Source organism: Solanum pennellii, chromosome 4 (assembly GCF_001406875.1).
Source record: "Solanum pennellii chromosome 4, SPENNV200".
Taxonomy (NCBI): domain Eukaryota; kingdom Viridiplantae; phylum Streptophyta; class Magnoliopsida; order Solanales; family Solanaceae; genus Solanum; species Solanum pennellii.
Genome location: NC_028640.1, coordinates 66,169,929 through 66,181,381, shown reverse-complemented (window position 1 = coordinate 66,181,381; position 11,453 = coordinate 66,169,929). Strand labels below are relative to the sequence as shown.

Here is an 11,453-nt window from a genome sequence, read left to right as displayed (position 1 = left end):
TGGGCTCAAATGACGGGCTTAGTATTGTGGGCCAAAATTACGAATTTTTGAAAATCTTAGACCAAAATTGGGTGTCAACAATCCTGAGGTCGAATTGAATTTTCTAGATGAATCAGAACTCCCCAACAATTGAATCTTAGGTTGACCAAAGCTATTCGGGTTCATTTGACTTGAGGCGAAACCCGACTTCGACCCGAGACAGTCTGGCAAACTATTAGGTTTTGAAATGCATCATCATTGATAGTGTTTGGAAAACTATCATTGAATGATTCAATAAGAATGATGTCATCGGTTGTGAAATTGACATTTGGAAATTCCATAAGGAAACCTTCAACATTTTCTTGGTATGTTGTGTGTAGGGCGTAAAAAGTACGGTCAAGAGGTATAGCTGCAAGTCCGTCGAACACCCGATGAAGTTCGCTTCTTCCACCGGTCGTGGATCGTCCACATCTAGAGTTTTTCAGCAATTGATAAGAGATTTAGGGAGAGACAAGGTATGAATAGAAAGGAAACTTAAAGTTACATTTCTTTTATAGTTTTATTTTTCAACGATCTTGAGATTGATCTATTAGATTTAGTAGATATCATATCTAAGAAATAAAAATTTAGATTCTTGAAGTTTCAAAATTAATTTTGTAAGATTGTTTTAGTTGGTAATATTAATCATATCATCAGATAATATATATAAATACACACACACACACACACACACACAAAACCTTAAAAGCATGAACTCCGTAACTTGAATATCAAATTACTAAAATACCCCAACATAAAACACTAAATTTAGTATATATGTTATATATTTAATATTATATTTATTTACGCTATATTATATTAAATGCATACACATTTTCACATTGATGGCCAGTTACTCTTCCGAAAGGTTGCAACTTTTTAATAGTGTTGTGACTTATTCGATGAGTTATGACATTTTCAAAAAGTTGTGATCTTTTCTAAAGGATTGTGACTTCTCTCAAAGACGCAATAAGAACCTTCATAATATCCATTCATGTCTTTAAAATAGAGGGTGTTTCTCACACTTTTAAACTACAAGTTTTATAAGTTTTCTATTCTTCTCCTTAAAATAAGGAAGATTGTAAGAGTTGTTCAATCATGCAATTACAATATTTTTGGTTTTCTATTCTTCTTTTTAAAATAAGGAAGACTGTGAGAGTTTTTCAATCATGCAATTACAATATTTTTTTGATGGTAAATTAGATAGATCACCGATTATTGATTCGACAAAGAGAATGAAATAACTCAACTTCAAATGAGAAGAGTATTTTGATAATTCATACTTACTCATTTTCATAACAATTAAATATACTTTTGTAGCAACTTCTACTTGACAAGAAAATCGAAGATTTTCTGTAGCAAAAACTACCACTTGGTTTTCAAAATCTGAAAAGTATCAAACTGTTGGAGAAAAAGTATTTGATCAAAACATATTTGAAGAGTCCAAACTACATTTAGTAAGTACTCTTTCCTTTCAGATTTTTTAGTGTACTTTTACTTTTATTTAGTTTTATATACAATGTTATTTTTTCTTTGGTGTGGGGCACATAAATAAGACCATAAAGTGAAAAGACATTTTTATATATTCAACATATACTCCTTAAATTAAAATTCTTCTTTATTTTGTAAAATTTCATATCAAATTAAGATTAGACCAATCTATATCTATATTTTTTATATGTCTATATTACCTAACTTAAAACACCAAATGTAGTATATCTTTTTGTTTTTTATATTGTATTTTATTTATTTATGTGAGTTTTCTATAGGATTGTGACATCTCTTTTGATAACGCACAATAAGTACTTTTCCATAAGCTACCCTTTGTTGCATATAAAAATAGGGGCTTCCTCAAATTTTTAAACTACATTTTTTAAAAGAATATTCATTCTTGTTCTTCTTAAAACATCCTATTTAGTATATCTTATATTTTTTTATGATGGAAAAATAGTGTGGTACTTGATTTGATATTCACGTGCAATGCACGTACGTCAAAACTAGTATATATAAGTGGGAAAAAAGTTAAAAATCAAATATCAAAATACCCCTATAAAGTTGATTCACTACAATAAAACCATTAATAACACATAGTTAAATAAATAATAAAATATCTAAAAAACATATTACAGTTACTTATTAAGTTTATGATGTTTTTTATTGTTTAAATATTAAATTAATTGGCAATAATCATCAATTCTAGTTAGTGATGAATGACCAAATTATGGAGAATTTTGAAAGTTGCGAAAATTGTTCTATATAGACTAAATATATATATCTATATCTATATTTACCTTAAAAACATGTACTCCTAACCTGAATGTTAAATTACTATAATATCCCTAACTTATGTTGTGACTTTTTTGTTGAGTTGTCACTTTTCTGATAAGTTGTGATTTTTTCAAAGGGTTGTGATTTTTCAATGAGTTGTGAATTTTCAAAGAGTTGTGGCTTTTTCAATAAGTAGTGACTTTTCCAAAGAGTTATGACTTTTTGAATAAGTTGTGATTTATCGAAAAGGTCATGATTTTTCAAATAAGACACAAAAAGTATTTGTTCATACTACTCTTTGTTGACTATAAATAGACGAACTTCCTCTTATTTTCCAACCACAATTTTTCCTAATCTTCTACTCTTCTACTTCTTGTATTTAATTTTTTTTTGTATAATTTATTGTCGTTAAGTGAGTTTGATGTTTAGTGGAATATGATGTACCACTATTCTGATGACAGGTGTATCTCATCTGTAGATTTTTTTTTAAGAGACGTTTTTGTACTTTTTCTTCTTAAACCTTTGTTCTTCATTCATATTTTAGCACTTACTATTTGGTGAGAACTTTGATTTGGAGAAAGTATTGGGGTTTAAATTGGGGGCTCTCTTTGTCTCTCGGGAGGGATATGTCGTCGCCGGCGACATAGTCTGAAAATTTCGCTGCCGCCACCATCTCCACCTATGCCTTTGTAATTTATCCGACTTCACCATTAGCTCCTCCACTTACTCAAAGAACTCTCCACCATTTCTTTCAAATGAAAAAGCTCGAAAAAGAGAATATTCATACCACCACCAAGACCAATATGAGTCTAATTTGGTTGAAATTATTTTTTGGTGATTGGAGATGGTAGATTTGATTATTTTTTTTTCAAAATTCTTACATGAGAGTTGTTAAGAAATTTACAATAATGAATCTAGTGGAGAGGTGGTAATGGCTCATCTATTTTGGGATTATAAGGGTGGAGAGATTTGGCATATGCTACCTTGCATACATGCTTGTGGTTGGAAAGTTGGCTATAGATTAAGGGGACTTTTGACCATTTTATCTTCCTTTAGAACTTTGTTATGTAGAGCGCTTATGATTTTATGTTTTTCTTTCCATTTTGGAGTTAAGGTATGGTTGTCCAAAATAAATTTGGTATGAACCCATATTTTTATTTAATTTTGTATTATTTTGTTATGGAATTTCTTTATGTGTTATTATTCTTTTAAGTGATGCTTAGTTGATAAAACTTTTATTAATACCTGATGAGTTTGATAATAATTGAATAGTTTAGCAATATGTTTCTTTTTAAATACAAGTAATTTAAATAAAGATTGCTAAAAGATTATTACTTTGAAAACAAGATTTTGATTGTGTTACTTTATAGTCAATTAACATAGTTTTGTGAATTGTCATGTCCGGAGGCTACTCCTTTGATGTAACACGGGACCTAGGATCACGAGTGACCCCAAGCTTACCGTGAGGCTTGCATATTATAAGCATACTGAGAATCTCTAAGAAAAACATGAACTAATGCGGAAGCTAAATCAAGTGATAACTGAAGGAGGAGAATACCCAAAATTGATATGAATGTATTTTACTTGTTAAGGGTTCGGAGATACTGCACATTCACTCAAAGCTAAAGCTTAATCTAATACTATGTCTAATAAGACTCTACCGATCTAGAGTTAATGGGACATTCCCCAGCTAACCCTAGAAAAACTTAAGACTGAACTAAAAGACTGAATATGAATAAAATATGTCTATTGTCCTCAAAGTATGAGGACTCATCATTGAAGCTACTCGATACAAATTTATGCGTGATCTAGATGCTGAATATTTGAACCTATATCATGAAAGAATGTAGCGTAAAGTATGTGTTAGTACTTGGAATGTACTGGTCATACAGGATACAAATAATATTTATACAAATATATAGGTCGGACAAAGCATAACTGAGCAATGACATAATCTGAACATAAGGTATGTCTCTGTTATTTCGGTCATAGTCTAGGGGGTAGTTGTCATTTTCCCTTTCTATAAAATTAATCATTGTACACCACATCTTCGTACTATTATAAAAGTACAAGAAAATTAATGAACGTAGGAAGTCATCGATTTTTGAATGCTGGAAATTCTTAGAGCATATCTCAATAGTGTATTTTCTTTGATTAATATTGACACTTTTTCGAAGAGGTTAAGCATGATAATTTTTTATTTATAAAAACCTCAATTAGAAAGAAAGAAAAATCATATTAGTTTTTGAATACGATAAATTATTAACTTCTTTTAAGAAGAAGATGCATAGAAAAGAATTCAAAACGGAGGAAATGAGTTTCTTAAAAAATTAAATATTTGAATTCGAGATGCGTTATTTGATTATGAGCTTGTCACGGTTTTTCGTTAAAATTGAGGGTAAATTTGTGTCAAAGTATAATCAGAAGGGTATATTTGGACTTAAAGTATAACAAAGTGTCTATTTAAAATATTTTCAATAAAAGAAGGGTAATATTTGACCATTTGCCCTAATATAATTGTAAAAAATGTCGTTGGTAAAATTTACTTCTTTTCAAATTGTGTATAATTGGATTTTAAAAAGAAAACAAAAATTGTTCCTATATCAAGTCAGATATTTAATTCCTTAATTTTTGACTCAAAAAGGGCACAAAATCAAATGTTCCTATATGAAGTCAGACATCTCTCTAATATCTATTTGTTACTAGATCTGATTGGTAAGCTTTCTCCTTCTATTGTGTTTCTATATATGAGATTATATAAAGATTCTCCCCTTTTGTTATAATTATTTTATTTCCTGTTTTGTGGTTAGGGTTGATATTTGAGATGTCTCTGTTTTCAAATGTGATGAGTAGATTTGCTTGTTGTAGTGTGTTCCAAATTCTTATCCACCACCGTTCTACGCTTAAATCACCGACATTACAAGCTTTAATTTGCCCAGGTAAGTTCTCCTATTTTCTTTTTTGTTTTACGTATTTAGATTTGTCTTTGTATAACAAAATAGGATTGTAATTTCCCTTTTTCTTCTATGTTCGGATCCAAGAGTCTTTTGTCCCGCTGCAGGACTTCGATAAAGGCAAGGATGGCCAAATCTCTAGGAACTGTGAGGTCTACCTCATCATTTTTCTTATCAGCACTTCCATGAGATGTCATGGCTTTTTCACTTGCAAATGCAGACTGAATTATCGAGTTTTAGTGAATATTGACAAGTTTATCATTACTCGGTATGTACAAAGAGGCAAAAATAGGATCACTGCCATTTCCCATGTAAACAAACTTATTTGCAGCTTTATTGGTATTTTTTTTATTGATTTCACAAAATCTCCCCAGCCACAATGTAAGTGATGATCAAGTCCACCGTATTTCCCAGAACAACCAGTCCCATTCACAGGACCGTCAACAGTCAAAACTCTTCCATGATGTTACCAAAAAATCCACTCACAAGAATCTCCACTCATAAATGGTTCCCTCATACCTCCATATCTCACTTTCAATGAAGGAACTAACCCACCAAAAAGAAGCATGAAGAACAACACACCAAGGAAGCTAACACTAGCAACCTTCTTTGTTTTCATCTCACTTTTCTTTTTCTCCACTTTCTTGCTACTTGTTGGCGCGGGCACAACTGCCTACCGTAGTCACTATCCTAGTCGCTTCGTCATATAAGGTGGTGTACATGACATCCATGGAGGAGGATGGGGATACATCTCGGGGGTTGGCTGCACTTGAGGAGCTACACCAGCTGCTCCAAGTGTTTCCTTTAGAGTTACATTTTCTGTTATTTCATACGATATATTTGCATTCAAATGTTGAATGAAGTATTCTAACTCCTTAACATAATGCTTTTTTTATTGCCTTGACAAGTGAGAACTTCCCCCGTTTTTCTAGCCATCTTCCTTTTTTTCCTCATCATTATTAACGTTATCACTCAAGAAAAATATAGTGGATTTTTTGTTTGTTTACATTATTCGAGTCATTACTATGTTATTTCCTTTTCAACAAATAACTACATTAGCATTGAATTTCTGTTCTACAACTCCACCTTTTGCTGAATTACTTCCTAACTTAGGGGAAGAATGTACCAATCTGTTAGAACTCAATAGATTATTCAACCCTTTTGAGAGACCGGAACCACAATTTGCTGATGGCATGTTCAAGTACCCAGAGACATGGGTAGAAATCTGGCTCAATAACACATACACTTCATCCAAAACTCCTGAGCTTCTCCAACTACGAAGTAGCCCTGGAGATGACATGTCCTTAACCATCTCAACTACCGCTTCCTGATTGGGGGCAAAATTGCTCATTTCCCTCGACGTCAACTTGAAATTTCTAGAAGAATCTCTAAAATTCCTAATTAATTCACTCGCAAGTTGAGTAAAATCAATTAGGGTCCATATGGAGCAGGTTTGATCCCGTAGCTTCCCCTTTGGCAATCTCCTGAGGTTGACTTGATAGTTCCAAAAGCATCATCAAAAAACCCTATCGATTGCCAAAGATATTTAGTTCCATCTGACCCGAGTCCAAACCTGACTCCGACCCGAGATAGTAAGGCATGTATCTAGGTGTATGAAATGCATCATTATGGGTAGGGTTTCGAAAAATATCATTAAATGATGCATCAAAAATGATGACATCAGTTGAGAAATCAACGTTCCAAAATTTCATAGGAAAATCCTCAATATTTTCTTGATATGTTGCAGTCTTGTGTGCGGCGTAAAAAGTATTTAGCAATTGATCACAGATTTAGCGAGAGAGAGAGTAGGAATAGAGAGGAAACTTGCATTTACTTTTGTTTTATATATTTTATCTTTCGAGATTGTTCAAATTGATATATTAGATTTTGTAGATATCATATCTTAGAAACAAAAATTAAGATTCTTAAAGTTTCAAAAAATAGAATTGTAAGGTAGTTTCATCAGTTGATTATGTGTATTTAGTTCTATTTATTTTTTCTATGCCTCTATATTTCGCACTTAGAAGTTCATAATCTAGAGTTCAATGGCTTGTATATCTTTTTAAAATGAATCTTTCTAGTTAAATCAAGAGCACTAGTCTAACTAGAAATTAAGACAGAAAGTTGAATTTTAGAAAACGTCAAAGCAACATACTTTTTACGTCCTACACATGACCACAACATACTTTTTATGTCCTAAACATGACTGCAACATTTGAAAAAAACTTCGATAATTATCTTTGAAATTTTAGAACTTTTTTTTGATGCATCATTCGATGATACTTTTCCAAACCCTACCGATTATGATGCATTTCAAACGCCTAAGTACCTTCCTAACTGTCTCGGGTCAAAGCTACGTTTGAGATTATATTACATGGACCCAAATAGCTTCGGTCAACCCGGGAGTCAACTGATGGGGAATTTTTACAATGCATCTTGAACATTTAAGTCAACCTCGGGAGATTGTCTCGGGAAGCTCTAGGATCGAACCCATTCCATATGGGTTTTTATTGCTTATGTCCACTTGGCAATGAATTGATTTGAAATTTTAGCGATTCTATTAGAAATGTTAAGTTGACATTGAAGGAAATGAGCAATTTTGTCGGAAATCAGGCAGTGGGAGGTCTGATGGTTATGGACATGTCATCGCTGGGACTACTTCATAGTTGGAGCAGCTCAATATTTTCGTATGAAGTGCCTCCATCGTTGCACCATGTTTCTAGGGATGTCTCCGGGTACATGAAGTGCCTCAATCATTGTAGGAGTAGTCCTTGTTTTATTGAATATGTCTTGTAACAACATACACTAGTAGTTCGATAAGTATGGTTTCTACTAACATTTTTTGAAAGATTTTATAGCTCTATGTGTGTTTGCCTTCTGTTATTTTAGAGCCAATGATGACTACGACAAAGGCATAGGGAGAGATTTAAAAAAATCCAATGTAGAATGTTATCCTTGCTATAAATTTAGTCATTGTCATTCTGAATATCGTACTAGGTTGCCTAATAAGAAAGAAGAAAAGTCAACTTTTGTTGAGGATAAGGAAGGAGAAACCTTGTTAATGGCGGTTCATGTTAAAGTGAGCTCAGGGAGCAAGTTATTTGGTACACATGTGAATACCTCCTGTAGTAACAATATGATTGGAAGTAAGTCTTCTTTTACTAATTTAAGTGAAAACTATTGGTGAATAGATAGTTTTGGTGATCTATCAATAGTGAATGTGATGGGAAAAGGTACAATATCAATTCTAAAATAAAAAATAGGTGTGTGGAAATCGTATCAACTCTGTTGAGTGTTGTCCCCATCAGCTGTTACAAAAAAGGGTATGTCATCATGTTAAGGAATGATACATGTGAGATTTCTAGTCACCCAGATGAGTTATTAATTTTGTGAAAATGAATCAAAACAGTTTGTTTCCTTTGAAAATTGAAAATGTTCAATCTTGCGACGTGGCGGAATTGAAATTTCCTTCATGTCATTTTTTATATGAACACTTGAATTTTGGTGGCTTGAAGATCCTTCAAAGGAAGAGTATTGTGATGGGGCTTTATGAAATTGTTGGTCCATCTCAAGTTTGTGAAGAATGTGTTGTTAGAAAACAACATCGTTTTAGTTTCCTAACAGTAAGTCATGGAGATCCAAGGAGGTATTAGGACAAGCACACTTGGATATCTGTGGGCCATTAACACCAATCTCTAATGGGGGCAAACAGTATTTTATTACCCTTATTGATGAATATTCCAGTTAGACTGGGGTGTATATTCTGAAAGAAAATTTGGAGGCTTTTAATGTATTTAAAAGCTTCAAAGTACGTCTGGAGAATTAGATTGGAAGGGCAACTAAGAACATTCTGATAGATCCCGGAGGAGAATAATGCTCTAAGGTATTTGATGAATTTTGTGAGACTCATGACATTTGAAAAGAGCTCTCAACAACATATACGCCTCAACAAAATAGTGTGATAGAGAGGAAGAATAGCATCACTTTTAAACATGCTTTGTAGCTTGCTGGCTCGGGGAAGATTTCCAGAGGAATTTATGCCAAAACAGTGAAATGGAGCTGTTAGAATTCTGACCCCCAAATTTTCCTAAGGAACAAGTATTTTCAATATGTTCTTTTGTAGATTACAACAGTTACGTTATGTTAAATAAATAAAATAATGACACAATCGTGTTTTGATCTTCTCTCTATGTAAGTGCGTGATTGTTCTCAAGCGAAACTATCGTCCTATTTATAGATTTAGACTTGAATCCAAAACCTATTTCAACTAGAAATCCACATGTGCTCTGCTTCCTTTTTCTCTTGAAACTTAGAAGCTCATGCGTAGTATTCCTACATTGTGCGGAACTTGTCTTCGTCCCATCTTCAATTCCTTCTTCAACTAGAACATAACTTTGCCGCATCTTCAACTCGAACATCATTGTCTTTCCCGATGGAACAAAACCTTGTAGGATTAGGACTTCTCTTTGTACTTTGCATTTAAAGGAAACTTCTTACGTGATTTTCCTTATATACTATGCAACCTCAAACTATTTCCTTAAACAAGTAGAAAATAGTTTTCCTTCTTTGTATTGACCGCCTCAAACTAGTTCCTTAACCAAGCAGGAAATAGTTTTTCCTTCTATGAATGAATTATAATAACTATAAACTTATGCTTATTTCCTTATCTAATTAGGTTGTTGTTTTCCTACTTTAAGATAGCCTCCTATTTCCTCTTCCAGTAAGCTTTCCCGACTTAATTCGCGTTTGCTCAACTTGCTCCATAATACACCGGATTGTCAGTCTTCAAAATATACATAAACATTGTACCCAACAGGAGCATTCTTATCTTGAACAGAAGTTCTACTTTTGCTCTTCGAGATGTAATACTATTGGAAATTTGGAGCGGAAGGAAATTAATAGTAGACCACTTCAAAAATTTTGGATCCATTGCTTATGCACATATTTCAAAAGCAAAAATAAAGAAGCTTGATAATAGAGGTGATAAATGTGTTTTTGTTGGTATTAGTAAAACATGGTGTGCTAGCATTTGATGCAAAAAATGAGGTTGCAGCAGTTGTACGTGTGCCTATTCCACCTGGGAGATATGGTGTGTTGACTCAGGTAAAGGATGAGCTATCCTATGTAACTGTTTACAACGATTGCGGGGATGTTTTTATGTTAGAAATGTACGGAGCAATGGACATGAGTCTGAATCGTAGTGTGTGCATATATCTTGGACACAAGAAGTCTCGGCAAACATTGGAGAAAGATCCCTTTGTTGACAATGGTACTATGTTGTGCAACGTATTACCGTCTATAAACAGTGGTGATGACGTTGTGGTGATCTACACAACTGAAAGGATATATATTTATATTACTTGAATGGGCAGAAGGTGGAGATCTACTATTATGACTCCAGGACAATTAAATCCTAAGAGAAGATTCATACCGTACACAAACAGTCTCGTTGCGATATATGAGCTGAAAAAGTAGTTGTTTTATTGCTGTCAAGTAAAATTCTCATGTTTAAGTTCATTTTCTTTTGTTTTTATATGACTAGGATTGCAGATTAAGTTGTTTTTGTAATAGACATGTTTGGATTGCCAATGTAGTCTAAACGTTTTCCCTCACTCATTTTCAATTATTTCTTACTTGATTGCGTGTTTTTACTTGTGAGTTCCTTTCTACTGCTACCATTTAAATTTGACGATGGAATGTGCGGTATGATCAGCAATAGAACAACTACTTCTTCAGCTCATGTAGCAGTAGAAAGGAACTCAAAAGTAAAAACAAGCAATAAAGCAAGAAATAATTTAAAATGAGTGAAGGAAAAAACGTTCAAACTACCTTTGCAATCCAAAACATGTATATTACAAAAACAACTTAACTGCAATCCAAGTCATATGAAAACAAAAGAAGATGAAATTAAACATGAGATTTCTACTTGACAGCAAAAAAATAGCTACTTCTTCAGCTCATGTATCGCAGCTAGGCTGTTTGTGTACGGTATGAATCTTCTCCAAGGATTTAATTATCCTGGAGTTATAGTAGTAGATCTCCACCTTCTGCCCATTCAGGTAATAAAGATATATCCTTTCTGTTATGTATATCACCACAATGTAATCACCACTATTTATACACGGTAATACGTTGCACAATACAGTACCATTGTCAACAAAGGGATCTTTCTCCAATGTTTGCCGAGACTTCTTGTGTCCAAGATTTACTCAC

General features: G+C 33.1%; 1 pseudogene; it reads right to left on the bottom strand.

The window, feature by feature from the left end:
* Positions 1 to 5,252: 5,252 nt before the first annotated feature.
* Positions 5,253 to 6,591, bottom strand: LOC107016947 (annotated as a pseudogene).
* Positions 6,592 to 11,453: the final 4,862 nt, after the last annotated feature.